We start from the raw sequence: 27,883 nt of genomic DNA on the forward strand, positions 1-27,883 counted from the left end.
CTTTCGGTTCAGACCCGTTTCACCCAGTTTGTACAAACAATTAAACATCACAGCAAGGTAGTGTCACGCCTGCAGATGCTGCTAATGCACCTGCAGCGGACTAACCAAGTGCAGTTCAGTTATCTGAACCTGCAACCCACTGTTGGGCTCGGTCGAGTGCGTGTGTGGGTTTGTAATTGGGCTGCGGCCTTGTAAGGGTGGCCCAGTGAGGCAGCTACATATGTACAGCTCACAAGACGAAAGAGGCAGCGAGTGTTGATCGAGTCTTCCTTTCCCCTTCTCCAAGCCTCTCATCTACTCTGTTCTCTCCTCCCTCATCTCCAATTCTAGATCGGGATCCGCCTGGGCATTACAGTGGTACTCAGAGCCTCCACAAATCCACCAGAATTTTTTCTCCGATTGGCCGCCGCTGCTCGCTAATCCTCCAGATCGAGCGGTAACATCCACCGAGCTAGGTGCGAGCCGCCCCGACGAGCTCGCTCAAAATCCTACTCGGGGTTCGCCTCGATTCGGAGCGCGATCACGGCGTCGTCCAAACCCTCCGCCCAGACACACCGCGTGCTGGACGCGATGACGAAGACGACGGACAAGCTTCAGACCTTGCTCAAGTCCGTCATCCGCCGCCTCAATGCCAACCAGAAGACAGCGGACGAGCGTCACCAAGCCCAGGTCGCCTACAACGACCAGGTCTCCAACGAGCTCAAGCATCTGGCCAAGCAGATAGATCTGATGCAAGCGGATGTGGACGAGGCCCGCAAGTCCCCTCCGCCGCTCGACCCAGGCACATCCGCGACGGGAACGACGCCGGCCTCTGGATCCTCCAGCCAAGCGCCGCCCCTCCACCACCAACGACTCGCCCACCACCACCTCCACCGCTCTACACAGAGGGCGCCGCGCAGCTTCCGTTTGCCCGCCTTGTCAACCACGGTCCCCCGCTCCTTCTCCAGCACTCGCCAACCGCGTACGAGCAACATCGCAGGAACGACCACTACACCAAGCCGCCCAAGCATGATTTTCCCCGTTTCGACGGTGATGCGCCACGCATCTGGCTCGAGCGGTGCACCTCCTACTTTGAGCTCTACCGAGTGCCACAACACAATTGGGTCACAACAGCAGGGCTGTACATGGATGGAATCGCAGCGATGTGGCTACAAGCATATCGACAGACACACCCTGCTATGTCATGGGCAGCATTCAGAACCGCTGTCGAAGTAGAATTTGGCCTTGAAGAGTTTGAGGCGCAAATGCATCATCTCGTTCAACTGTGTCAGACTGGCAGTGTTCAGGAGTACCGTCAGCAGTTCGGAACCTCAATGTATCATCTGCTTTCCTTGGATCCAACACTGAGCACCCAATTCTTCATATCTCAGTTTCTGTTGGAGACTGAAGGATGAACTGCGGTTGGGCGTCAGGTTACAAGCCCCAACCGGCATTACCCGAGTTGCTGTGTTTGCACGCATTCAAGAGGAAGAGCTGGAAAAACAAAGAGCACCACGCAGCTGCATCGTTCCTGTGGGGCGACCATCTCCAGCAGCACCTGCAACGGCTACTCAGGCTCGCGCAGCCGCTCAACCTCGTCCAGGAGGCGACGAGTACGCTCGAGAACGGCAACTCAAAGAATTTAGAAGAGCCAACGATCTCTGTTTCCGCTGTGGAGACAAGTATTCACGCGAGCATCAATGCAAGCGCACCGGTCAAATACTGATGATCGAAGTAGGGGATTTTGGAGAGATTCTATCGGACGACACAGTGCATGCTCTGCAACTCTTGGACCCGCCTATCGCCCACGAGCCTGAATGTTGTGCAATTTCGCAACATGCAGTTTCAGGAGAAGAAGCCCCATCTACCATTCACCCGCGCGCACAAGTGGGAGATCAGTACATGCTGTTGTTAGTGGATTCGGGCAGCTCACATAGTTTCATCAGCGACTCCTTTGTGCAGCGCGTGTCAGCAAAAATAGAGGCCTTACCACCAGTGTCAGTTCAAGTGGCAAATGGGTAGCGGCTACACTGCAACAAGATCGTTTGGCAACTGGGATGGTAGGTACCTGGACACATGTTTCACACAGATTTCAGAGTACCGCCACTGGGAGCATACGATGGAGTCCTCGACATGGATTGGTTGGCCTCACACAGTCCCATGAACTGCCATTGGCAACTGAAGATGATCACGTTCCAAACTGAAGGGAAGACAGTACACCTTCAGGGCGTTAGAACCTCAGATCTTCCACCAATCACAGAATTGGATGTATATGAACTTCATCGCATGGAAGTGGCCAACGACATCTGGACTGCAACCCTGGTTACAGTTGAGTGGGTAGATAAAGCAGTCCCGGAACCAATTCCACCAAATATTCAGAAAGTGTTGTCCGAATACAAGGATGTGTTCGCCGAACCCTCCATGTTATCGCCTCGTCGACAGTATGACCATGGTATTCACCTTGAACCAAGCATTGTTCCTATCAATACCAAGCCATATCGCTACTCACCTGCTCAGAAGGACGAGATTGAGAAGTAGGTGCATGCTAAAAACTGGCGTCATTGCGCACAGCATAAGCCCCTACGCTGCACTGGTTTTGTTGGTAAAGAAAAAAGATGGTAGCTGGAGATTTTGTGTTGATTTCAGACGACTGAATACTGCAACTGTCAAAAACAAATTTCCTCTACCGGTCGTGGATGAGCTGCTGGACGAACTGGCCGGTGCCACCTATTTCTCCAAGATCAATCTACGTGTTGGATATCATCAGATCCGTATGCGCGAGGAGGATGAAGATAAGACCGCTTTCAAAACTCACCACGGGCACTACCACTTCAGAGTGATGCCATTTGGTCTGTGCAACGCCCCTGCAACTTTTCAGTGCCTCATGAACACTGTCTTTGGGCGATACGTTCGTAAGTTTATCATCATATTTCTCAATGATATTCTTGTCTTCAGCACTGACTTGCAGGAACATGAGGAGCACCTGCGGCTCACGCTGCAACTGCTCCGCGAACACCAGCTTTTCGCCAAGGAATCCAAGTGCTCGTTCGCGCAAACCAGCATCGAGTATTTGGGGCACGTGATCTCCAAGGACGGGGTCGCGACTGATGACCCACAAGTATAGGGGATCTATAGTAGTCCTTTCGATAAGTAAGAGTGTCGAACCTAACGAGGAGTAGAAGGAAATGATAAGCGGTTTTCAGCAAGGTATTCTCTGCAAGCACTGAAATTATAGGTAACAGATAGTTTTGTGATAGGATAATTTGTAACGAGCAACAAGTAACAAAAGTAAATAAAGTGCAGCAAGGTGGCCCAATCCTTTTTGTAGCAAAGGACAAGCCTGGACAAACTCTTATATAGAGAAAAGCGCTCTCGAGGACACATGGGAATTATCGTCAAGCTAGTTTTCATCACGTTCATATGATTCGCGTTCGGTACTTTGATAATTTGATATGTGGGTGGACCGGTGCTTGGGTGCTGTCCTTACTTGGACAAGCATCCCACTTATGATTAACCTCTATTGCAAGCATCCGCAACTACAACAAAAGTATTAAGGTAAACCTAACCATAGCATGAAACATATGGATCCAAATCAGCCCCTTATGAAGCAACGCATAAACTAGGGTTTAAGCTTCTGTCACTCTACCAACCCATCATCTACTTATTACTTCCCAATGCCTTCCTCTAGGCCAAAATAATGGTGAAGTGTCATGTAGTCGACGTTCACATAACACCACTAGAGGATAGACAACATACATCTCATCAAAATATCAAACGAATACCAAATTCACATGACTACTAATAGCAAGACTTCTCCCATGTCCTCAGGAAAAAATGTAACTACTCACAAAGCATATTAATGTTCATAATCAGAGGGGTATTAATATGCATATAGGATCTGAACATATGATCTTCCACCAAATAAACCAACTAGTGTCAACTACAAGGAGTAATCAACACTGCTAGCAACCTACAGGTACCAATCCCAGACTATGAGACAAGAATTGGATACAAGAGATGAACTAGGGTTTGAGAGGAGATGGTGCTGGTGAAGATGTTGATGGAGATTGCCCTCTCCTGATGAGAGGAGCGTTGGTGATGATGATGGCGATGATTTCCCCCTCCCGGAGGAAAGTGTCCCCAGCAGAACAGCTCTGCCGGAGCCCTAGATTGGTTCCGCCAAGGTTCCGCCTCGTGGCGGCGGAGTCTCGTCCCGAAAGCTTGCTTATGATTTTTCTTCGGACGAAAGACTTCATATAGCAGAAGATGGCCACCAGAGGACCAACAGGGGGCCCACGAGGCAGGGGGCGCGCCTAGGGGTGTAGGGTGCACCCCCCACCCTTGTGGACAGGTGGTGGCCCCCCTGACATATTTCTTCCGCTTAGTATTTTTTATTATTTCCAAAAATAACTTTCGTGGAGTTTCAGGACTTTTGGAGTTGTGCAGAATAGGTCTCTAATATTTGCTCTTTTTCCAGCCTAGAATTCCAGGTGCCGGGATTCTCCCTCCTTATGTAAACCTTGTAAAATAAGAGAGAATAGGCATAAGTATTGTGACATAATGTGTAATAACAGCCCATAATGCGATAAATATTGATATAAAAGCATGATGCAAAATGGACGTTACAACTCCCCCAAGCTTAGACCTTGCTTGTCCTCAAGCGAAAGCCGATAACGATGAATATGTCCACATGTTTAGAGGTAGAGGTGTCGATAAAATAAAATACGGACATGAGGGCATCATGATTATTCTCATAACAGCAACATATATGAATATTGTCATATGATTTCTTATGCTCAAGTAATAATCTATTCACAATGCAAAGTATGAATCAGAAACTTTATTGAGAACTAACAAACTATAATCTCAGTCATTGAAGCAATTGCAATTTATCATAACATCAGAAAGAGTCTATGTCAGAGCTTTCTAGCAAGTCCACATACTCAACTATCATTTAGTCTTTCATAATTGCTAACACTCACGCAATATTTGTGGTTACGGAGTTTTAATCAGACACAGAGAAAGATAGGGGCTTATAGTTTCGCCTCTCAACCTTTTACCTCAAGGGTAATGTCAACAATAATAGCTCATGCTAACTTACATCCAATTAGATATATCTATCAGGATCTTTCCAACACACTGTGCTTGCCAAAGGATACAATGTAAAAAGGAAAGGTGAAGATCACCATGACTCTTGCATAAGGTAGAAGATAATAATAAAAGATAGGCCCTTCGCAGAGGGAAGCAGAGGTTGCCATGCACTTTCAAGGTTGGATGCACAAAATCTTAATGCGAAAGAACGTCACTTTATATTGCCACTTGTGATATGAACCTTTATTATGCAGTCTATCGCTTTTATTTCTTCCACATCACAAGATCGTATAAAGCTTATTTCCTCCACACCAATCAATCATACATATTTAGAGAGCAATTTTTATTGCTTGCACCGATGACAACTTACTTGAAGGATCTTACTCAATCCATAGGTAGATATGGTGGACTCTCATGGCAAAACTGGTTTAAGGGTTTTTGGAAGCACAAGTAGTATCTCTACTTGGTGCAAAGAATTTGGCTAGCATAAGGGGGAAAGGCAAGCTCAACATGTTGGATGATCCATAACAATATACTTTATCTCAGATATAAGAAAACATAACCCATTACATTGTCTTCCTTGTCCAACATCAACTCTTTGGCATGTCATATTTTAATGAGTGCTCCCAATCATAAAATATGTCCAAGATAGTATATTTATATGTGAAACCTCTCCTTCTTTATTACTTCCTATTAATTGCAACGATGACCAAAGCTATGTTTGTCAACTCTCAACAACTTTTAATCATCATACTATTTCTATGTGAAGTCATTACTCTCCACGAATCAATATGATCTCTTTTATTTCTTTTTATTCTTTTCTCTTTTCTTTTATTCACTCAAGATCATGGCAAAATAATCAAGCCCTTGACTCAACACTAATCTTTATTATATAGCTCACGGACTCGATTACATAGAGGGATCATAAAGCAAAACTCAAAACTAGATCATGCCATAAACTTTTATTCTACTAGATCAAGATACTACTAATAGGATCGAACTAAGAAAAACGGTAAAGATAGAGATGTGATGGTGATACGATACCGGGGCATCTCCCCCAAGCTTGGCAGTTGCCAAGGGGAGTGCCCATACCCATGTGATTATGTCTCCTTTGCTGGTGAAGAAGGTGGAGGTGATGGTTTAGTTGATGGCGTAGGCTTCTCCCTTAATTTGCGCTTGAGGACATGATTTTGATCCCTCAAGTCATCAATCTCCTGCTCCAGGATTAATATCTTTTTGCATAGTTCCTGCTTGTTTTCCTGCAAGAGACGAAAAGGGATAAACTCGATCTTAAGTTTCTTCGCCCTATCAGGGAGGCTTGACTTTTTGAACTCCACATGCATGTCCCCAGGTTGAGGTAATGGGACTTCATCTTCATCTGAGCTCGTCTCCTCCTCTCTCTTGGGTTCATAGTCCTCTTCTTCCTCCGTAGTCCAACCACAATGCTCCACATCTCCATAGACCTTAGGATCTGCAAGGTAATCATCCACATAGCATTCTCCTTCCGAATCCTGGGACGACATGTTGCTCTAATCTGCAGCAGGACAGCTCAAAACAAGAACAGAGGATAATTGTGTGATACAGGAGTCAAAACCTTCAGGAGATTATATAATGAATTTCTACCGACTAAAATATGTAACGTGCAAGAAAACGGAGTTCGGAGAGCACACGAGGTGCCCACGAGGTAGGGGGCGCGCCCAGTAGGGTAGGGCGCGCCCTCCACCCTCGTGGAGGCCTCGTGTCCTTCCCGGACTGCTTCTTATTTTTCTATTTTTCTAAATATTCCAAAACGGAGAAATATTGCCATAAAAACTGTTTTGGAGTCGGTTTACTTACCGTACCACATACCTATTCCTTTTCGGAGTCTGAAACATTCCGGAAAGTGTCCCTTATGTATTCCTCCGGGGTTATGGTTTCAATAACATTGGTTTCAACATTTATGGGTTTACCTGAGATATAATGTTTGATTCTTTGACCGTTCACCACCTTTGGATTTGTGCCTTCGAAATTGTTGATTTTTATGGCACCGGAACAATAGACCTCCTCGATAATGTAAGGGCCTTCCCATTTAGAGAGAAGTTTTCCTGCAAAAATCTTAAACGAGAGTTGTAGTAATACATAATCACCTACATTAAACTCACGCTTTTGTATTCTTTTGTCATGCCATCTTTTAACTTTTTCTTTAAACAACTTGGCATTTTCATAGGCTTGGGTTCTCCATTCATCAAGTGAGCTAATATCAAATAACCTCTTCTCACCGGCAAGTTTGAAATCATAATTGAGCTCTTTAATAGCCCAATATGCCTTATGTTCTAGTTCTAGAGGTAAGTGACATGCTTTTCCATAAACCATTTTATATGGAGACATACCCATAGGATTTTTATATGCAGTTTTATAGGCCCATAATGCATCATCAAGTTTCTTGGACCAGTTCTTTCTAGATCTATTAACAGTCTTTTACAAAATTAATTTGAGCTCTCTATAACTAAATTCTACTTGACCACTAGACTGCGGGTGATATGGAGATGCAATTCTATGATTAACATCATATTTAGCGAGCATTTTTCAGAAAGCACCATGAATAAAATGTGAACCACCATCAGTCATTAAATATCTAGGGACTCCAAACCTCGGAAAAATAACTTCTTTAAGCATTTTAGTAGAAGTGTTATGATCAGCACTACTAGTTGGAATAGCTTCCACCCACTTAGTAACGTAATCAACAGCAACTAAAATATGTGTGTAACCATTAGAGGCAGGAAAAGGTCCCATATAATCAAAGCCCCAAACATCAAATGGTTCAATAACAAGTGAATAGTTCATAGGCATTTCTTGACGTCTACTAATATTACCAATTCTTTGACATTCATCACAAGATAAGACAAACTTACGGGCATCCTTGAAGAGAGTAGGCCAATAAAAACCGGATTGCAATACCTTATGTGCAGTTCTATCTCCAGCGTGGTGTCTGATACGTCTCCAACGTAGCTATAATTTTTAATTGCTCCATGCTATATTATCTACTGTTTTGGGCATTATTGGGCTTTATTATCCACTTTTATATTACTTTCGGGACTAACCTATTAACCGGAGGCCCAGCCCAGATTTGCTGTTTTATGCCTATTTCAGTGTTTTGAAGAAAAGGAATATCAGACGGAGTCAAAACGGAACGAAATCAACTGGAGAAGTTATTTTTGGAAGGAAACACACCTGATGGACTTGGACCTCACGTCAAGGAAGGAACGAGGTGCTCACGAGGGTGGGGGGCGCCCCCCCTAGGGCGCGCCCCCTTGTCTCATGGGGCCCTCGTGGCTCCCCTGACGTACCTCCTGCACCCATATATACTTACGTGACCTAAAACTTCCAGAAGACAATATAGATTGGGAGTTCCGCCGCCAGAAGCCTCCGTAGCCACCAAAAACCAATCGGGACCCCGTTCCGGCACCCTGCCGGAGGGGGCAATCCTTCTCCGGTGGCCATCTTCATCATCCCGGTGCTCTCCATGACAAGGAGGGAGTAGTTCTCCCTCAGGGCTGAGGGTATGTACCAGTAGCTATGTGTTTGATCTCTCTCTCTCTCGTGTTCTTGAGGTGATACGATCTTGATGTATCGCGAGCTTTGCTATTATATTTGGATCCTATGATGTTTCTTCCCTCCTCTACTCTCTTGTAATGAATTGAGTTTACCCTTTGAAGTTATCTTATCGGATTGAGTCTTTAAAGATTTGAGAACACTTGATGTATGTCTTGCCGTGGATATCTGTGGTGACAATGGGATATCACGTGATTCACTTGATGTATGTTTTGGTGACCAACTTGCGGGTTCCGCCCATGAACCTATGCATAGGGGTTGGCACACGTTTTCGTCATGATTCTCCGGTAGGAACTTTGGGGCACTCTTTGAGGTCCTTTGTGTTGGTTGAATAGATGAATCTGAGATTGTGTGATGCATATCGTATAATCATGCCCACGGATACTTGAGGTGACATTGGAGTATCTAGGTGACATTAGGGTTTTGGTTGATTTGTATATTAAGGTGTTATTCTAGTACGAACTCTAGGGCTGTTTGTGACACTTATAGGAATGGCCCAACGGATTGATTGGAAAGAATAACTTTGAGGTGGTTTCGTACCCTACCATAATTTCTTCGTTCGTTCTCCGCTATTAGTGACTTTGGAGTGACTCTTTGTTGCATGTTGAGGGATAGTTATGTGATCCAATTATGCTATTATTGTTGAGAGGACTTACACTAGTGAAAGTATGAACCCTAGGCCTTGTTTCCTAGCATTGCAATACCGTTTACGCTCACTTTTATCATCCGTTACCTTGCTGTTTTTATATTTTCAGATTACAAAAACTATTATCTACCATCCATATGCCACTTGTATCACCATCTCTTCGCCGAACTAGTGCACCTATACAATTTACCATTCTATTGGGTGTGTTGGGGACACAAGAGACTCTTTGTTATTTGGTTGCAGGGTTGCTTGAGAGAGACCATCTTCATCCTACGCCTCCTACGGATTGATAAACCTTAGGTCATCCACTTGAGGGAAATTTGCTACTGTCCTACAAACCTCTGCACTTGGAGGCCCAACAACGTCTACAAGAAGAAGGTTGTGTAGTAGACATCAAGCTCTTTTCTGGCGCCGTTGCCGGGGAGGTTAGCGCTTGAAGGTATATCTTTAGATCTTGCAATCGAGTCTGTTAGTTTCTTGTTTTATCACTAGTTTAGTTTATAAAAGAAAACTATAAAAAAATGGAATTGAGTTTGTCTCATACGCTTCACCTTTTTAATATCTTTCGTGAGTATGATGGAAAGGATAATTGTACTCAAGTGCTAGAAGAAGAAATCTCTAAAAAATTTGGCACTAAATATTTGAATGATGAGCATGATTGCAATGTTGTTAGTACGAATTCTTTGAATATCCATGATGCTAATGATGATTGCACTAGTTATGATGAAAATGCCTCCTATAAACATGTCATTTTTTGTGGAGTAGACTGGGTTTGTAAGTACACACCAAATAGGGAAGATAGATATTGCAAGAGGCATAAGTACTTAGAAACCAAATTGTTGCAAGAAGAGCTAGATGAATGTGCTGAAAAATTCAATATTTTCCGTGCCCCTTGTGAACTTTGCAATGAACATGGTCATTTAAAGCTCCAATGCTATTTGTTTCATGATCAAGTCGTGTCCAAACATTGTGATAATTTGATTACCCTTGAGCATCATAAAGAGCTTAGCCTTCTTTTGGGTTATGAAGAAATGAAACGTATAACTGAGGGTATTCCAAAGTTTAATCTTGATAAAGTTCTTCATTTTGATCTAGAGAAGATTTATATGTTTTGTGCGGTGAATTGCATTGAAAATCCTTATATTGCCAATTACATAAAGAAAAGAAAAGAAATAGAAGATGAAGAGAATACTAATGAAAGGGAAGAGACTTCCCAATACCCTCCTATTATTTCTTATGATGAATCAGGTAACGAGAAGGAGCCTCCTATTCAACCAATCTCATTAATAAGGAGCTCCAAAAAGAGGATTGAACCCACACATGATGTGGTGAAGAAGAAGAAAATAAAAAAGGAAGAGAGGTAAAAAGATATCTCTCCCAAATAAAGTTGCTCCTATTATTGTTGTGCCTCATGAAAATAAAGATGATACACTTTATGATGATCTCGTTATGCCTATTGCTTGTTGTGATGATTATGATTGGGAAGATAATGATACTTCTTATGATCTTGAAAATCTTTTTGGTACTTGCTTGGAAGAATATGATAATAATGTTTGCTATACTATTAGTGCTATCCATACTATTAATGATGAGAGTGATTATGCTTATGATACGAAAAGGCCCAAGCTCGATGAAGCTATGCTTGATGAGGATGACACATTTGAGAATATATTTGCTGCAATTAATGTTTGTCCCAAGCTTGGGGATGCTATGTCTAATAATGATGATATTTTTAGTCTCCCAAGTTTTGATATGCAAGTTTATAATAATGATAGCATGCCCCCTACTTATGATGATTATTGTGATGATACTTATGCTATAAAAAGTAGTGATTATATTTATAAAACTTGTCATGATTATGATTACCCCTTCTCTGAACATTACTCTTTTAATGTGGAAACAATTTATAGTATTCAAGTTTCCTATGATACTCCCACTATTCCGAATGAGAAGAATTTTGTCTATGTGGAGAGTAGTAAATTTTCTATGCTTGTGGATCATGAAAAGAATGATTTAGGTGCTGGTTATATTGTTGAATTCATTCATTATGCTACTGAAAATTATTATGAGGGAGGAATATATGCTTGTAGGAATTGCAATAATATCAAGTTTCCTCTCTATGTGCTTAAAATTTTGAAGTTATGCTTGTTTTACCTTCCTATGCAAGTTGATCCTTGTTCCCACAAGTTGTTTTCTCACAAAATCCCTATGCATAGGAAGTATGTTAGACTTAAATGTGCTAGTCATATTCTTCATGATACTCTATTTATGTTTCAATTCTTATCCTTTATGTGAGCATCATTGAAATCATCATGCCTAGCTAGGGGCGTTAAACGATAGCGCTTGTTGGGAGGCAACCCAATTTTATTTTTGTTCATTGCTTCTTGTTCCTGTTTAATAATAAATAATACATCTATACTCTGTTTAGATGGGGTTCTATGCTTTTAATTAGTGTTTGTGCCAAGTAGAACCTTTGGGAAGACTTGGGGGAAGTCTTGTTGATCATGCTGTCAAAAACAGAAACTTTAGCGCTCACGAGAATTGCTGCCACTTTTATTTGGAGAGTGCTACTTAGTTAATTATTTTTTCAGATGATTAATAGATAAATTCCTCAGGTCCAGAAATTTATTTGAGAATTTTATGAGTTCCAAAAGTATACGTTTGATCCAGATTACTACAGACTGTTCTGTTTTTGATAGATTCTGTTTTTCATGTGTTGTTTACTTATTTTGATGAATCTATGGCTAGTAAAATAGTTTATAAACCATAGATAAGTTGGAATACAGTAGGTTTAACACCAATATAAATATAGAATGAGTTCATTACAGTACCTTGAAGTGGTTATTTATTTTCTTATACTAACGGAGCTTACGAGTTTTCTGTTAAGTTTTGTGTTGTGAAGTTTTCAAGTTTTGGGTAAGGATTCGATGGACTATGGAATAAGGAGTGGCAAGAGCCTAAGCTTGAGGATGCCCAAGGCACCCCCAAGGCAATATTCAAGGACAACCAAGAGCCTAAGTGTCGGTGTCAAAACCGGCGGATCTCGGGTAGGGGGTCCCGAACTGTGCGTCTAGGATCGATGGTAACAGGAGGCAAGGAACACGATGTTTTACCCAGGTTCGGGCCCTCTTGCTGGAGGTAAAACCCTACGTCCTGCTTGATTAATATTGATGATATGGGTAGTATAAGAGTAGATCTACCACGAGATCAAGGAGGCTAAACCCTAAAAGCTAGCCTATGGTATGATTGTTGTATGATGAAGTTGTCTATCTGATCTATCGACTAGCCTGGCCCTGGTTTATATAATGCACCAGAGGCCTAGGTTAACAAGAGTCCTAGCCGAATACGCCGGTGGGGAGAAGTCCTTGTCTTGATCACCAAGTCTTGTGGAATCTTCCTTGTATGCGGCAGTTGTCCGAACTGGCCCATGAGTATACGGCCACGGGGGTCCTCGGCCCAATCTATCAGATCGGGAGATGACGTGGTGAGTACCCCCTAGTCCAGGACACCGTCAGTAGCCCCCTGAACCGGTCTTCAAGTTAGGGATGCTCCTCGATTCTTCTGAACTGTTCTTCATCTTTGGTTGACGGTCTTGAAAACTGGTTCAACAAATCTTCTCATCTTCGATCTTGAGGATCGCCGAAATGCATTCGGCGAGTTTACGCATCGGGTATCCGAGGAGCCCCTTTAAGTTTCTGGCCTTTATCAATGCCTTGTTATTTTTATGCCACACCTCGGGTTTGAAATTGTTCCCGGGCAGCAGCGTCCTCTTGTGTCCGAGCTCCAACGCCGGACTGCATTCGAGGTATCTTTTGCAGCCGAGCACCAACGCCGGACCGCTTCCCAACTCTAATGTCGGAATGTATCCGAGCTCCAACACCGGACTATGTATCCGAACTCCAACGCCGGACTATATCCGAGCTCCAACGCTGGACAGTGTCCCAGCTCCAACGCCGGACTATATCCGAGGTGTCATATCACCTTGGTTCAAAAAAGTTGAAGGAGTTTAGCCAAGCTTAATGCTGGAAATGCCCTCTATGGAGCCAGCCACTAGCGCCCGAGCTTTATGCCGGACTGCTTTCGAGGTGGTGCACCACCCCGACTGTGGGCCGATTTTTTGTCAATATTTTTTATTATTGCAATTTATTCTCTGCCGAGATATATGGCCAGTAGCCCTCAAGGTGTGTATCAGTCTAAAACCCGAGATGCACCTGAAGGATGACGTAAGACCGCTGATCCCAGTAGCCGCTGAGACTCAGGTTGATTTGCAAAATCGGCCTGAGGATCAAGTCCTAGCTCGGCAGAATACTTCGGGACACACAAAGCGGCGTGCTTAGTCCTCGAGACTCAGGTTGGGTGCGTCCGACCAACCTGAGGATCAAAATCTCCTCGGCAACTGTATTGCACTTAAAATTTTCTGCATTGAACAAGCAATGCAGTAGCCCCCGAGACACTGGTCGGGTGGCAACACCAGATCAGGGGATCGATGTGCCCCTTTAATATTTGTAAATAATAAGGCCGAAGCCCAGTAGCCCCCGGGCCTTAATGCGGGCACGGGAGGCCGAATTAAGGATCGATATCCATAGTAAAATCACAAATTATGTGTAATGACTCTATGTATCCAAGTACTTTACGTCATTAATGCTTGGATCCGCATTGTACAAAACTTTGTTGACCGACCATCGGCTTCCACCTCCTCGGCTAGTAGCCGAGGAGTGTTTGTCCTACTTTATAAAGCCTTTATGAGGGCAAAGATTTACGACAAACAAGGCAATCTGGCCATACGGTTTTATGAACAAAGGTACGCAGAGAGATATGTTATATTACTGTTTAACATAAGAAAATGTCTTCCAAAGAAAATAGTCCCGCTATCGGTTCCTTTCTTTGGGTTGTCATGCTAAGCATGATCATGCAGCCTCAGCTCTAATGTAAGAGCATAATATCGAGGATTTAGTTTGGGAGGCCAGTTAATAGCCCTCCGTAGTGTTCGGCGACAATCGGGGTCAAGCCGTAAACACTTCGGCCAATGTTATGAACGGCCCATCATTTAACATAGTCATCGGATAGCTGACCAGTTTACGCTTATTTGTGAAAGTCAGTTTTCGGCTTTGTCCACTGAGGTGCTTAACCGTGTGAGCTGGAAGCACAATCGCAGTGGTTCTCCCTTTGCACGCCTAGCCGAACAAAACGGAACGTAGGAAGCAAGTGCAGGAGCCGGGCAACCCAACTATTGACCGAAGACACAATTCGAAACCGATGCATATATAGCAATATCTGAGAATGTTTTTGCCGAATCCCTAAAGGTGTCCGGCGTTGCACTGCGAGACTAATGCTGGAAAAGCACAAATAGTTTAAAAGTGCCAAAAATCTTGGAAAACCAAGAAACGTCAGTAAAAACATGACGTCTGAACAATATCAATTGTTCGGTGCCAATCCGAAAGTTGGTCTTAGAAAAAAGAAGTGCTTCTGTCGTGCTTTAACATGATATATCCTATCTCAAGACTTCGAGCGGGTCAGCCTACGGCTTCAACCTCCTATCCCGAGGGCGGAGTACTTCTCATCAGGCCAGTTTAGCAAACTAAACTCTAGCGGCTTTGAGAGAGAAATTAGGCTCCCCGGCTAGTGACCGCACACTGGTGTCAAAAAAAGGAGTGATAAATAATAATAATAATAAAACTTTGCAACGACTAAGAAGAAGAACACTTATTATAAAACGGCTCAAATAAACTTAAGAGCCCCCAAGTGACTTGGGTAGAAGAATGATTGCATGTACCGAAGTACTTATATCATATCTATGTTCAACCGAACTTTAAACGCGTCTTAACCGACCGTCAGCTTCTCCCTCTTCGGTCAAGGACCAAAAAGTGTTATGTACTCCATCGGTCGAGAATATCAACGGTGTTTCCAATAATCAGGCAATCAGGCCATAAGGCTGTAACAGACAAAGCACGCTTAGGAAACTTATGATATATTACCGTGAAGTGTAAGAAGCATCTTCGAAGAAAATAGTACCCCCACCGATACCTTTCTTCGGTGCTCATTGTTATTATGAGACTTGTGCAATAGATTTTTTGTACTCATGAGTTCCATTGTGTGCTGACCATCATTGAAAACTATAAGAGCGCTAGCTTTCGGCTTCACCCAGTCTGAGGTCCGGCTCAGGTGACCTGATCGTGACAATCGCAGAGGTGCTCCCTTTACTCCCTAGCCGAACAATCGGGAACGTAGGGGTAAACACAGGAGCGAGGCAACCTAGCTTGCAAATCGCTTAAGTCAATATGGTGCATATTGTGGCGTAATACACGAACAAGGAACGAAGCCGTACAAGTATAATCATATGCAAGTGGAAAAGCTTCATGAAGGAAGCCCCCAAATGAAGGTATTTGAATTTATGCGTCACAAACAAAGTTTGGACAAGAAAAATTTTTACAAGCAACTTTTTTCCAAAAAAGTATAATGCTTGGTCGAACCAAATGCAAGTTAGAAATTAAAGCTTTGAGCATGAAAGCGACTTAGCTGGTTAATGTGTTCGGTATTGATGACGCGGTCCGAGCTTGATGCGGGGCAAGGTTCCATCCCCCAAGCTGGTACCGAGGTGGCGGAGCGGAGAGCTCGACATGCCAAAGTGGTGACATAGCACGGTCAATGCAGACCGGCAGAGTGACGCCGAAGTCCCCGGATCATTTTCATGTGCACAAAAAATAGCGCAAACCGGAGATAATAGTAATAATGATAATTAAAAAAATCGTTACATAATAAATAATTTATGCAAAGTGAGTAATAAAAGAAATATGGCCTGGCGCCGAAGTCAATGTCCATGCAAGGCGTCGGCGTGATGCGGTAAAGGCATGGCAAAGCCTGAATTCACAGGTCGGTCCGAGCTCCGGATGCGGCGTTCGTCGGACTATGTACGGAAACTAATCGAACCACCACGCGACCGTCGTTAATGCGATCACCATTTGATAGACCTGTGTATATATCATGGACAAACCAGAGTAATAATTCCTTGGGAAAAATGAACCCAAACAAGCAAAAAATACTGGGATTAATAGCACCTGGTTTATTTATTGTAGCAATCCGAAGGAAGGTGATTCCCAAAATTGGGACTCGCTCCGCACACCCATTGCCTGATGGGCGATAAAACGACGGCATGGCAATGCTGGTAAAGGTTGACTCGCCGAGGCAAAGCCCTTGGCTCAGCTAACGTGACGGAGCTGGTCGGCTAGTGACGCCGAAGTGTCCGGAGTAGGTTATGAAGAGATGGCGAAGCCCCCGGTCCAGCCGAGATGTCGAAGCCTCGACGTCAGCCAATGATTCAAAGTAGGTCGGCGTGACGGACACCAGCTTGAAGAAGCAATAGTGCGGCCCTGTCGATGCAGGTCGTGACGTGGTCGATGCCGGCTTGATGAAGCGACCGTGCGGCGATGCCGGTATGCCCGCTCCGTTTAATCCGTGGGGCGGCGATGTTGATGATGATTTATCCTTCGCGATGCCGGACTCTTGTTCGGCTTGCCGAGATGATGATCCGAAGAAGTTGAGCTCGGCTAGAGTGACGACGTGTCTAGTGCAGGTCGGCAGCCGTGGAGTAATATTGCCGGACCGGTTTGACACCAGCATGATGTTGAAGATCATGTTCAAAAGATCTTAAAGTTAGTGGGATGTGTTCGGGAACGAAACACAATACCCCATACAAAACTTCCTTCAAAAGGGATGTCCGGAATCCCGTTCATAAAAAAGATGAACTCGGGTCGGATTCGTTTTCGCGCAGAAAACAGATCCGAAAAGTGATGCACTAATCGGAAGGTTTCCGGAGTTTGGGCGGTCGGATCAAGCTGAAATTTTGAGAGGTGGTAGATATAGGAATTCCGCAGCCGATCAACGGTTGGATCTTCCAAAGGACGTCCGAGCTAGAAGCTGGACACCACACCCTAAACTCATCCAAATTCCCATCCAGATTTGACAGGGCTCCGGTATATCGTGGATTGCCAGAGATTCCTCCATCGGAACTCGACGAAATTTTCCAGGGTTGTTATAGACTCAATTCCGCACAATTCCACCAAAGCGATCGTTAAAGCAACACTCGAGGAGGCGGTGGCGGCGGATACGCATTCGCTGTCCGGAAAAACAGCACGGTCGCCCAAGGGCAATGTTGACGTTGAGCCCCCGAGCTCCATGGACGATTCCTCCATGATCTTGATAGAGATCGGAGTTGGTGTTGATGAAGGCCCTCGTCCGAACATGGTGATCCGAACATGGGGCGCAGTTCTTGGTCGAACCAAGGTGACCAGTCGAGCTGGTGACGAAGATGCCGAAGTCGTAGTTGATCTGCAGGCGAGCCATCGATCCTTTTGTCGATCACACAGCGGAACTCTCAATGAAAGCACCAATGTCGGTGTCAAAATCGGCGGATCTCGGGTAGGGGGTCCCGAACTGTGCGTCTAGGACCGATGGTAACAGGAGGCAAGGAACACGATGTTTTACCCAGGTTCGGGCCCTCTTGATGCAGGTAAAACCCTACGTCCTGCTTGATTAATATTGATGATATGGGTAGTACAAGAGTAGATCTACCACGAGATCAAGGAGGCTAAACCCTAAAAGCTAGCCTATGGTATGATTGTTGTATGATGAAGTTGTCTATCTGATCTATCGACTAGCCTGGCCCTGGTTTATATAATGCACCAGAGGCCTAGGTTAACAACAGTCCTAGCCGAATACGCCGGTGGGGAGAAGTCCTTGTCTTGATCGCCAAGTCTTGTGGAATCTTCCTTGTATGCGGCAGTTGTCCGAACTGGCCCATGAGTATACGGCCATGGGGGTCCTCGGCCCAATCTATCAGATCGGGAGATGACGTGGTGAGTAACCCCTAGTCCAGGACACCGTCACTAAGCTTGGGGATGCCCCGGAAGGCATCCCTTGTTTCGTCTTCATTCATCGGTAATTTTACTTGGAGCTATATTTTTATTCACCACGTGATATGTGTTTTGCTTGGAGCGTCAATTTATTTTGTTAGGATTTGCTTGCTGTTATTTAGAACAATGTTTTGCATCTTTTATTTCAATAAAAGTGGCATTGATAGTCTTTACTATGCCTATGTTACAAGTCTACATGTTGCTGTTTGAAAACAGAAAGTTAACCACTGTTGCAATAATTCCCTAGAAAAGTCAGAATCTGATAAAATGTTGAAACCTTTTGCATATTAAGCTCCGATAAATTTACTACAGTGGGAATTTTATTTCATAATTTTTGGAGCTAGGGAAGTATGGATGTTGCAGCATTCTTTACAGACTATCCTGTTTAGGCAGATTGTTGTTATCTTTGCATTGTTTGCATATGTTTGTTTCTTTAATGATTCTATTTGAGGATAGGACTATTAAATATGCAGAGGCATTTAGTAATGCAATGTTGAATAATAATTTTAGTTATTTGCTGCAGTAGAGTATGATAAGGTTTTGGCAATGATTTATACTAACCTATCTCACGAGTTCTTGTTGAGTTTTGTGTGGATGAAGCTTTTGAGATTTAGGGAGACCGTGATATGTGAGGAATTAAGGAGACACAAAAACTCAAGCTTGGTGATGCCCAAGGCATCCCAAGATAATATTTCAAGAAGTCTCAAGCATCTAAGCTTGGGGATGCCCCGGTTGGCACCCCACCTTTCTTCTTCAACAATTATCGGTTAGTTTCGGTTGATCCTAAGTTTCTGCTTCTTCACATGATGTTTGCCATTCTTAGAATGTCATTTTATTTTGCTTTGCTTGCTTTTTGAATAGAATACCAAGATCTGAAATTATTAAATGTTAGAGAGTCTTCACATAGTTGCATAATTATTCGACTACTCATTGATTTTTACTTATATCTTTCGGAGTAGTTTGTCATTTGCTTAGTGCTTCACTTATATCTTTTAGATCATGGTCGTAGTTTTATTTTGAAGAAATAGATGAACTCTCATGCTTCACTTATATTATTTTGAGAGTCTTAATAGCATGGTAATTTGCTTAAAATCCTAATATGCTAGGTATTCAAGAATAATAAAATTCTCTTATGAGTGTGTTGAATACTATGAGAAGTTTGATACTTGATAATTGTTTTGAGATATGGAGATGGTGATATTAGAGTCATGCTAGTTGAGTAGTTGTGAATTTGAGAGATACTTGTGTTGAAGTTTGTGATTCCCGTAGCATGCACGTATGGTGAACCGTTATGTAACGAAGTCAGAGCATGATTTATTTATTGATTGTCTTCCTTATGAGTGGCGGTCGGGGACGAGCGATGGTCTTTTCCTACCAATCTATCCCCCTAGGAGCATGCGTGTAATACTTTGCTTTGATAACTAATAGATTTTTGCAATAAGTATATGAGTTCTTTATGACTAATGTTGAGTCCATGGATTATACGCACTCTCACCCTTCCACCCTTGCTAGCCTCTCTAGTACCGCGCAACTTTCGCCGGTATCATAAACCCACCATATACCTTCCTCAAAACAGCCACCATACCTACCTATTATGGCATTTCCACCATTCTGAGATATATTTCCATGCAACTTTCCACCGTTCCGTTTATATGACACGCTTCATCATTGTCATATTGCTAGCATGATCATGTAGTTGACATAGTATTTGTGGCAAAGCCACCGTTCATAACTCTTTCATACATGTCACTCATGCATCATTGCACATCCCGGTACACCGCCGGAGGCATTCATATAGAGTCATACTTTGTTCTAGTATCGAGTTGTAATCATTGAGTTGTAAATAAATAGAAGTGTGATGATCATCATTCAATAGAGCATTGTCCCCCCCCCCCCAAAAAAAAGAGGCCATAAAAAAGAGAAAGGCCAAATAAAAAAATAAAAGGGACAATGCTACTATCCTTTTTCCACACTTGTGCTTCAAAGTAGCACCATGATCTTTATGATACAGAGTCTCCTATGTTGTCACTTTCATATACTAGTGGGAATATTTCATTATAGAACTTGGCTTGTATATTCCAATGATGGGCTTCCTCAAATTGCCCTAGGTCTTCGTGAGCAAGCGAGTTGGATGCACACCCACTAGTTTCTTTTGTTGAGCTTTCATACATTTATAGCACTAGTGCATCCGTTGCATGGCAATCCCTACTCACTCACATTGATATCTATTGATGGGCATCTCCATATCCCATTGATACGCCTAGTTGATGTGAGACTATCTTCTCCCTTTTTGTCCTCTCCACAACCACCATTCTATTCCACCTATAGTGCTATGTCCATGGCTCACGCTCATGTATTGCGTGAAGATTGAAAAAGTTTGAGAACATCAAAAGTATGAAACAATTACTTGGCTTGTCATCGGGGTTGTGCATGATTTAAATATGTTGTATGGTGAAGATGGAGTATAGTCAGACTATATGATTTTGTAGGGATAGCTTTCTTTGGCCATGTTATTTTGAGAAGACATGATTGCTTTGTTAGTATGCTTGAAGTATTATTATTTTTATGTCAATATGAACTTTTGTCTTGAATCTTATGGATCTGAATATTCATATCACAAGTAAGAAGAATTACATTGAAATTATGCCAACTAACATTCCACATCAAAAATTATCTTTTTATCATTTACCTACTCGAGGACGAGCAGGAATTAAGCTTGGGGATGCTTGATACGTCTCCAACGTATCTATAATTTTTGATTGCTCCATGCTATACTATCTACTGTTTTGGGCATTATTGGGCTTTATTATCCACTTTTATATTATTTTCGGGACTAACCTATTAACCAGAGGCCCAGCCCAGATTTGTTGTTTTATGCCTATTTCAGTGTTTTGAAAAAAAGGAATATCAGACGGAGTCGAAACGGAACGAAATCAACTGGAGAAGTTATTTTTGGAAGGAAACACACCTGATGGACTTGGACCTCACGTCAAGGAAGGAACGAGGTGCTCACGAGGGTGGGGGCGCCCTCCCCCCCCTAGGGCGCGCCCCCCTGTCTCGTGGGGCCCTCGTGGCTCCCCTGACGTACCTCCTGCACCCATATATACTTACGTGACCTAAAACTTCCAGAACACAATATAGATCGGGAGTTCCGCCGCCAGAAGCCTCCGTAGCCATCAAAAACCAATCGGGACCCCGTTCCGGCACCCTGCCGGAGGGGGAAATCCTTCTCCGGTGACCATCTTCATCATCCCGGCGCTCTCCATGACGAGGAGGGAGTAGTTCTGCCTCGGGCCTGAGGGTATGTACCAGTACCTATGTGTTTGATCTCTCTCTCTCTCTCTCGTGTTCTTGAGGTGATATGATCTTGATGTATCGCGAGCTTTGCTATTATATTTGGATCCTATGATGTTTCTTCCCCCTCTACTCTCTTGTAATGAATTGAGTTTACCCTTTGAAGTTATCTTATCGGATTGAGTCTTTAAAGATTTGAGAACACTTGATGTATGTCTTGCCGTGGATATCTGTGGTGACAATGGGATATCACGTGATTCACTTGATGTATGTTTTGGTGACCAACTTGCGGGTTCCGCCCATGAACCTATGCATAGGGGTTGGCACACGTTTTCGTCGTGATCTCCGGTAGGAACTTTGGGGCACTCTTTGAGGTCCTTTGTGCTGGTTGAATAGATGAATCTGAGATTGTGTGATGCATATCGTATAATCATGCCCACGGATACTTGAGGTGACATTGGAGTATCTAGGTGATATTAGGGTTTTGGTTGATTTGTATCTTAAGGCGTTATTCTAGTACGAACTCTAGGGTTGTTTGTGACACTTATAGGAATAGCCCAACGGATTGATTGGAAAGAATAACTTTGAGGTGGTTTCGTACCCTACCATAATTTCTTCGTTCGTTCTCCGCTATTAGTGACTTTGGAGTGACTCTTTGTTGCATGTTGAGGGATAGTTATGTGATCCAATTATGCTATTATTGTTGAGAGGACTTACACTAGTGAAAGTATGAACCCTAGGCCTTGTTTCCTAGCATTGCAATACCGTTTACGCTCACTTTTATCATTCGTTACCTTGCTGTTTTTATATTTTCAGATTACAAAAACTATTATCTACCATCCATATACCACTTGTATCACCATCTCTTCGCCGAACTAGTGCACCTATACAATTTACCATTGTATTGGGTGTGTTGGGGACACAAGAGACTTTTTGTTATTTGGTTGCAGGGTTGCTTGAGAGAGACCATCTTCATCCTACGCCTCCTACGGATTGATAAACCTTAGGTCATCCACTTGAGGGAAATTTGCTACTGTCCTACAAACCTCTGCACTTGGAGGCCCAACAACGTCTACAAGAAGGTTGTGTAGTAGACATCAGTGTCCTTCATAAGCCTCGGAGTGACACTTGTGTAGGATCTGTTCCTATTCATGCTCAGGTACACAACGTGTAATAACACCATCTACTCCTTTATAAAGATGTGGGTCATCCCAAAAGTAATGTCTCAAATGATAGAAAAACTTTTTCTTTTGTTGATATGTGAAACTGGGTGGTATAAACTTAGCAATGATATAATTAGCATAATCAGCATACCATGGAGTACTATGAGAAGCATTTATGACATTTAGTTGTTCATCAGGAAAGCTATCATCAATAGGCAGCGGGTCATCAAGAACATTTTCTAACCTAGACAAGTTGTCCGCAACGGGGCTCTCAGCTCCCTTTCTATCAACAATATGCAAATCGAATTCTTGTAGCAAGAGAACCCATCTAATAAGTCTAGGTTTAGCATCTTTATTTTCCATAAGGTATTTAATAGTAGCATGATCCGTCTGAATAGTTACTTTAGAATCAACAATATAAGGTCTGAACTTATCACAAGAAAATACAACTGCTAAGAATTCTTTTTCAGTAGTAGCATAATTTCTCTGAGCATTATCTAGAGTCTTACTAGCATATTGAATAACTTTTAATTTCTTATGAACTCTTTACCCTAGAACAACACCTACAGCATAATCACTAGCATCACACATAATTTCAAAAGGTAAATTCCAATCAGGTGGCTGAACAATAGGTGCAGAGATCAATGCTTTCTTAAGTATTTCAAATGCTTCTACACAATCATCATAAAAAACAAATGGTATATATTTTTGTAATAAATTAGTCAGAGGCCGAGAAATTTTTGAGAAGTCCTTAATGAACCTCCTATAAAATCCAGCGTGACCAAGGAAAATTCTTATACCTTTGATGTCCTTGGTACATGGCATCTTTTCAATAGCGTCAACCTTGGCTTTATCAACCTCAATACCTCTTTCAGAAATTTTATGCCCCAAGACAATACCTTCATTAACCATAAAGTGGCACTTTTCCCAATTCAAGACAAGATTAGTTTCTTCACATCTCTGCAAAACTCGATCAAGGTCGCTCAAGCAATCATCAAAAGAGGATCCATAAACGGAGAAATTGTCCATGAAAACCTCACAAATCTTTTCACAAAAGTCAGAGAATATAGCCATCATGCATCTTTGAAAGGTAGCAGGTGCATTACATAAACCAAAAGGCATACGTCTATAAGCAAAAGTACCAAAAGGGCAAGTAAAAGTAGTCTTTGATTGATCATTGGCTGACACAGGTATTTGAGAGAAACCAGAATAACCATCTCGAAAGCAAAATTGTGTATGTTTGGATAATATTTCTAGCATTTGATCGATAAAAGGTAAGGGGTAATGATCCTTTTTAGTAGCCTTATTTAATTTGCGGAAATCAATTACCATCCTATAACCTATAATAATTCTTTGCGGGATCAACTCATCTTTATCATTAGGAACGACAGTAATACCTCCCTTCTTAGGGACACAATGGACATGACTTACCCACTGACTATCAGCAACGGGATAAATTATACCTACCTCAAGAAGCTTTAGTATTTCCTTTCTTACCACTTCCTTCATCTTAGGATTCAGCCGTCGTTGATGATCACGAACTGGTTGGGCATCTTCCTCCAAATTTATTTTGTGTTGGCACAGAGTGGGACTAATGCCCTTAAGATCATCAAGAGTATATCCAATAGCAGCACAGTGCTTCTTCAGAGTTTTCAATAATCTCTCTTCTTCATGCTCTGAAAGGTTAGCACTAATAATAACAGGATATATCTTTTTCTCATCAAGATAAGAATATTTAAGAGTATCAGGTAACGGCTTAAGCTCAAACACGGGATCACCCTTGGGTGGAGGAGGATCCCCTAGGATTTCAACAGGCAAATTGTGTTTCAGGATGGGTTCCTATTTAAAGAATACTTCATCTATTTCCCTTTTTTCATTCATAAACATATCATTTTCGTGGTCTAGCAAATATTGTTCTAAAGGATCACTAGGAGGTACGGCAATAGAAGCAAGACCAATAATTTCATCTTTACTAGGCAATTCCTCTTCACGGTGTTTGATACGTCTCCAACGTATCTATAATTTTTGATTGCTCTATGCTATATTATCTACTGTTTTGAACATTATTGGGCTTCATTATCCACTTTTATATTATTTTTGGGACTAACCTATTAACCGGAGGCCCAGCCCAGAATTGCTGTTTTTTGCCTGTTTTAGGGTTTTAAAGAAAAGAAATATCAAACGGAGTCCAAACGGAATGAAACCTTTGGAAACGTGATTTTCTCATCAGATAAGATCCAGGAGACTTGGACCCTCCGTCAAGAAAGCCACGAGGCGGTCACGAGGGTGGAGGGCGCCCCCCCCTAGGGTGCACCCCCTGCCTCGTGGGCCCCTCGAAGCTCCACCGACGTACTTCTTCCTCCTATATATATCCACGTACCCCCAAACGGTTAGATACGGAGCCAAAAACCTAATTCCACCGCCGCAACTTTCTGTATCCACGAGATCCCATCTTGGGGCCTGTTCCGGAGCTCCGCCGGAGGGGGCATCGATCACGGAGGGCTTCTACATCATCATCCAAGCCTCTCTGATGAAGTGTGAGTAGTTTACTTCAGACCTACGGGTCCATAGCTAGTAGCTAGATGGCTTCTTCTCTCTTTTTGGATCTCAATACAATGTTCTCCCCCTCTCTCGTGGAGATCTATTCGATGTAATCTTCTTTTTGCGGTGTGTTTGTTGAGACCGATGAATTGTGGGTTTATGATGAAGTCTATCTATGAATAATATTTGAATCTTCTCTGAATTCTTTTATGTATGATTGGTTATCTTTGCAAGTCTCTTCGAATTATTAGTTTGGTTTGGCCTACTAGATTGGTTGTTCTTGCCATGGGAGAAGTGCTTAGCTTTGGGTTCGATCTTGCGGTGTTCTTTCCCAGTGACAGAAGGGGCAGCAAGGCACGTATTGTATCGTTGCCATCGAGGATAACAAGATGGGGTTTTTATCATATTGCATGAAACTATCCCTCTACATCATGTCATCTTGCGTAAGGCGTTACTCTGTTTTTAACTTAATACTCTAGATGCATGCTGGATAGCGGTCGATGAGTGGAGTAATAGTAGTAGATGCAGAATCGTTTCGGTCTACTTGTCTCGGACGTGATGCCTATATACATGATCATACCTAGATATTCTCATAACTATGCTCAATTCTGTCAATTGCTCAACAGTAATTTGTTCACCCATCGTAGAATACTTATGCTCTTGAGAGAAGCCACTAGTGAAACCTATGGCCCCCGGGTCTCTTTCTCATCATATCAATCTCCATCACTTTATTATTGCTTTGCTTTTACTTTGCTTTTACTTTTTTACTTTGCATCTCTATACCAAAAATACCAAAAATATTATTTATCATCTCTATCAGATCCCACTTTCGTAAGTGACCATGAAGGGATTGACAACCCCTAAGCGCGTTGGTTGCGTTGAGCTATTATTTTTGTGTAGGTATGAGGGACTTGTGCGTAGCTGAAAGGATCGATGTGGTTGACTAGAGGGGGGGTGAATAGGCAACTAACAATTTTTAGCTTTTTTTAGCAATTTAAACTTTGCATCAAAGTAGGTTGTCTAGATATGCAACTAGATGAGCAACCTATATGATGCAACACGAATAGGAACACAAGCAAGCAAGATATATGAAACAAATAAGCTACACAAGTAAAGGCACGAGATAACCAAGAGTGGAGACGGTGGAGACGAGGATGTGTTGCCGAAGTTCCTTCCCTTTGAGAGGAAGTACGTCTCCGTTGGAGTGGTGTGGAGGCACAATGCTCCCCAAGAAGCCACTAGGGCCACCGTAATCTCCTCACGCCCTCACACAATGCGAGATGCCGCGATTCCACTATTGGTGCCCTTGGAGGCGGCGACCGAACCTTTACAAACAAGGTTGGGGCTCTCTCCACAACTTAATTGGAGGCTCCCAACAAAGACCATGAAGCTTCACCACAATGGAATATGGCTCCGAGGTGACCTCATCCGTCTAGGGTGCTCAAACACCCAAGAGTAACAAAATCCACACAAGAAAGTATGGGGGAAGCAAATATCCTTTGATGGAAGTGTAGATCTAGGTCTCCTCCTTCAATCCCTAGCAAATCAACAAGTTTGAGTGGCTAGAGAGAGAGATCGGGCAAGAGAGCTTGAAGGGCATTAATGGTGGAGTGAGAGAGGTCAAAGGTGGGAGTGCTAGGTGGGAGAAGCTCTCTTAAATAGTCACCCACATTTCCAACCGTTACTGCGTTTTTTGCACTGCAGCGGTACAACCGGTCCTCGTCCCGGTACAACCGGGACTCACGGGGTAACTGCAGAACCCTACCAAGTGGTACAACCGGACAGGCGGGCGGTAGTACCGGCTAAGAAAATAACCGGACTAACCGCCTGGCTACCGCACAACCACCGCATCAAAACAGGAGCTTGACCGGTACTTGGGCGGTGCCTGGCCGGAACAACCGCATGGCCTTGAGCTTTTGGGCGGCTAAGTTCCGAGCGGAAGAACCGCTCGGACCACCGGTGGTACCGGTCATCGTGTAATGACCGGACCAACCGGGCCACTACCGCCCAAGAACCGCATCAAACCAGAAGCGAGAGCGGTACTTGAGCGGTGCATGGACGGAACCACTGCCCCAGCTGTTGCAGAGCATGGTGGCGGTACCACCGCCCGGAGGCAGCGGTACAACCGCTCGAGCAAAGCTGGTGAGCGACAAGACCCAGCGGTACAACCGCTCCAGAGAGCGGTACAACCGCTGGGCAGAAACAGTGAGCAGGAAAGAGGGGAAGAGGCAAGGAAAACTCTCTCTCACACACACACCTGAGGAAGGCAAAGAGAGGGTGAGAAAAGTGTATGTGAACTGATTCCCCCAGAGCTTCCTAATGAGGATTCCCTCTTGATAGTACAGGTACTCTACGACCAAAGAAATAAAAGCGTAGAGGACACGTGTTCGATCTTTTCCTTCGAGAGGCAATAGCAATCCGATGTAAGCCTAAGCATCGAGAACCTGAAACATATAGCACACGATTAGACCACAAAGGGTTGTCATCATCATCCAAAACATAAAGTAGGGAAATGCCCTTTCAGTAGCCTCCTACTGGATTGATACCTTGGTTCTCAAAAACTGAGGAAAATACTTACACTACTTTGCTGCATCATCCTCTCCTCTTCGGGGAAATCCAACGCAGTGCTCAAGAGGTAGCAGTGTTGTCTATGAAATTTAGAAAAGTTG

General features: G+C 43.3%; 1 pseudogene; it reads left to right on the top strand.

Moving 5' to 3' along the window:
- Positions 1 to 27,883, top strand: part of LOC147960192 (uncharacterized) — a 34,389-nt pseudogene that overhangs the window by 1,091 nt on the left and 5,415 nt on the right.

The sequence above is a fragment of the Triticum urartu genome, chromosome 7A, assembly GCF_056163025.1.
Source record: "Triticum urartu cultivar PI428250 chromosome 7A, HENAU_Tu73, whole genome shotgun sequence".
NCBI lineage: Eukaryota > Viridiplantae > Streptophyta > Magnoliopsida > Poales > Poaceae > Triticum > Triticum urartu.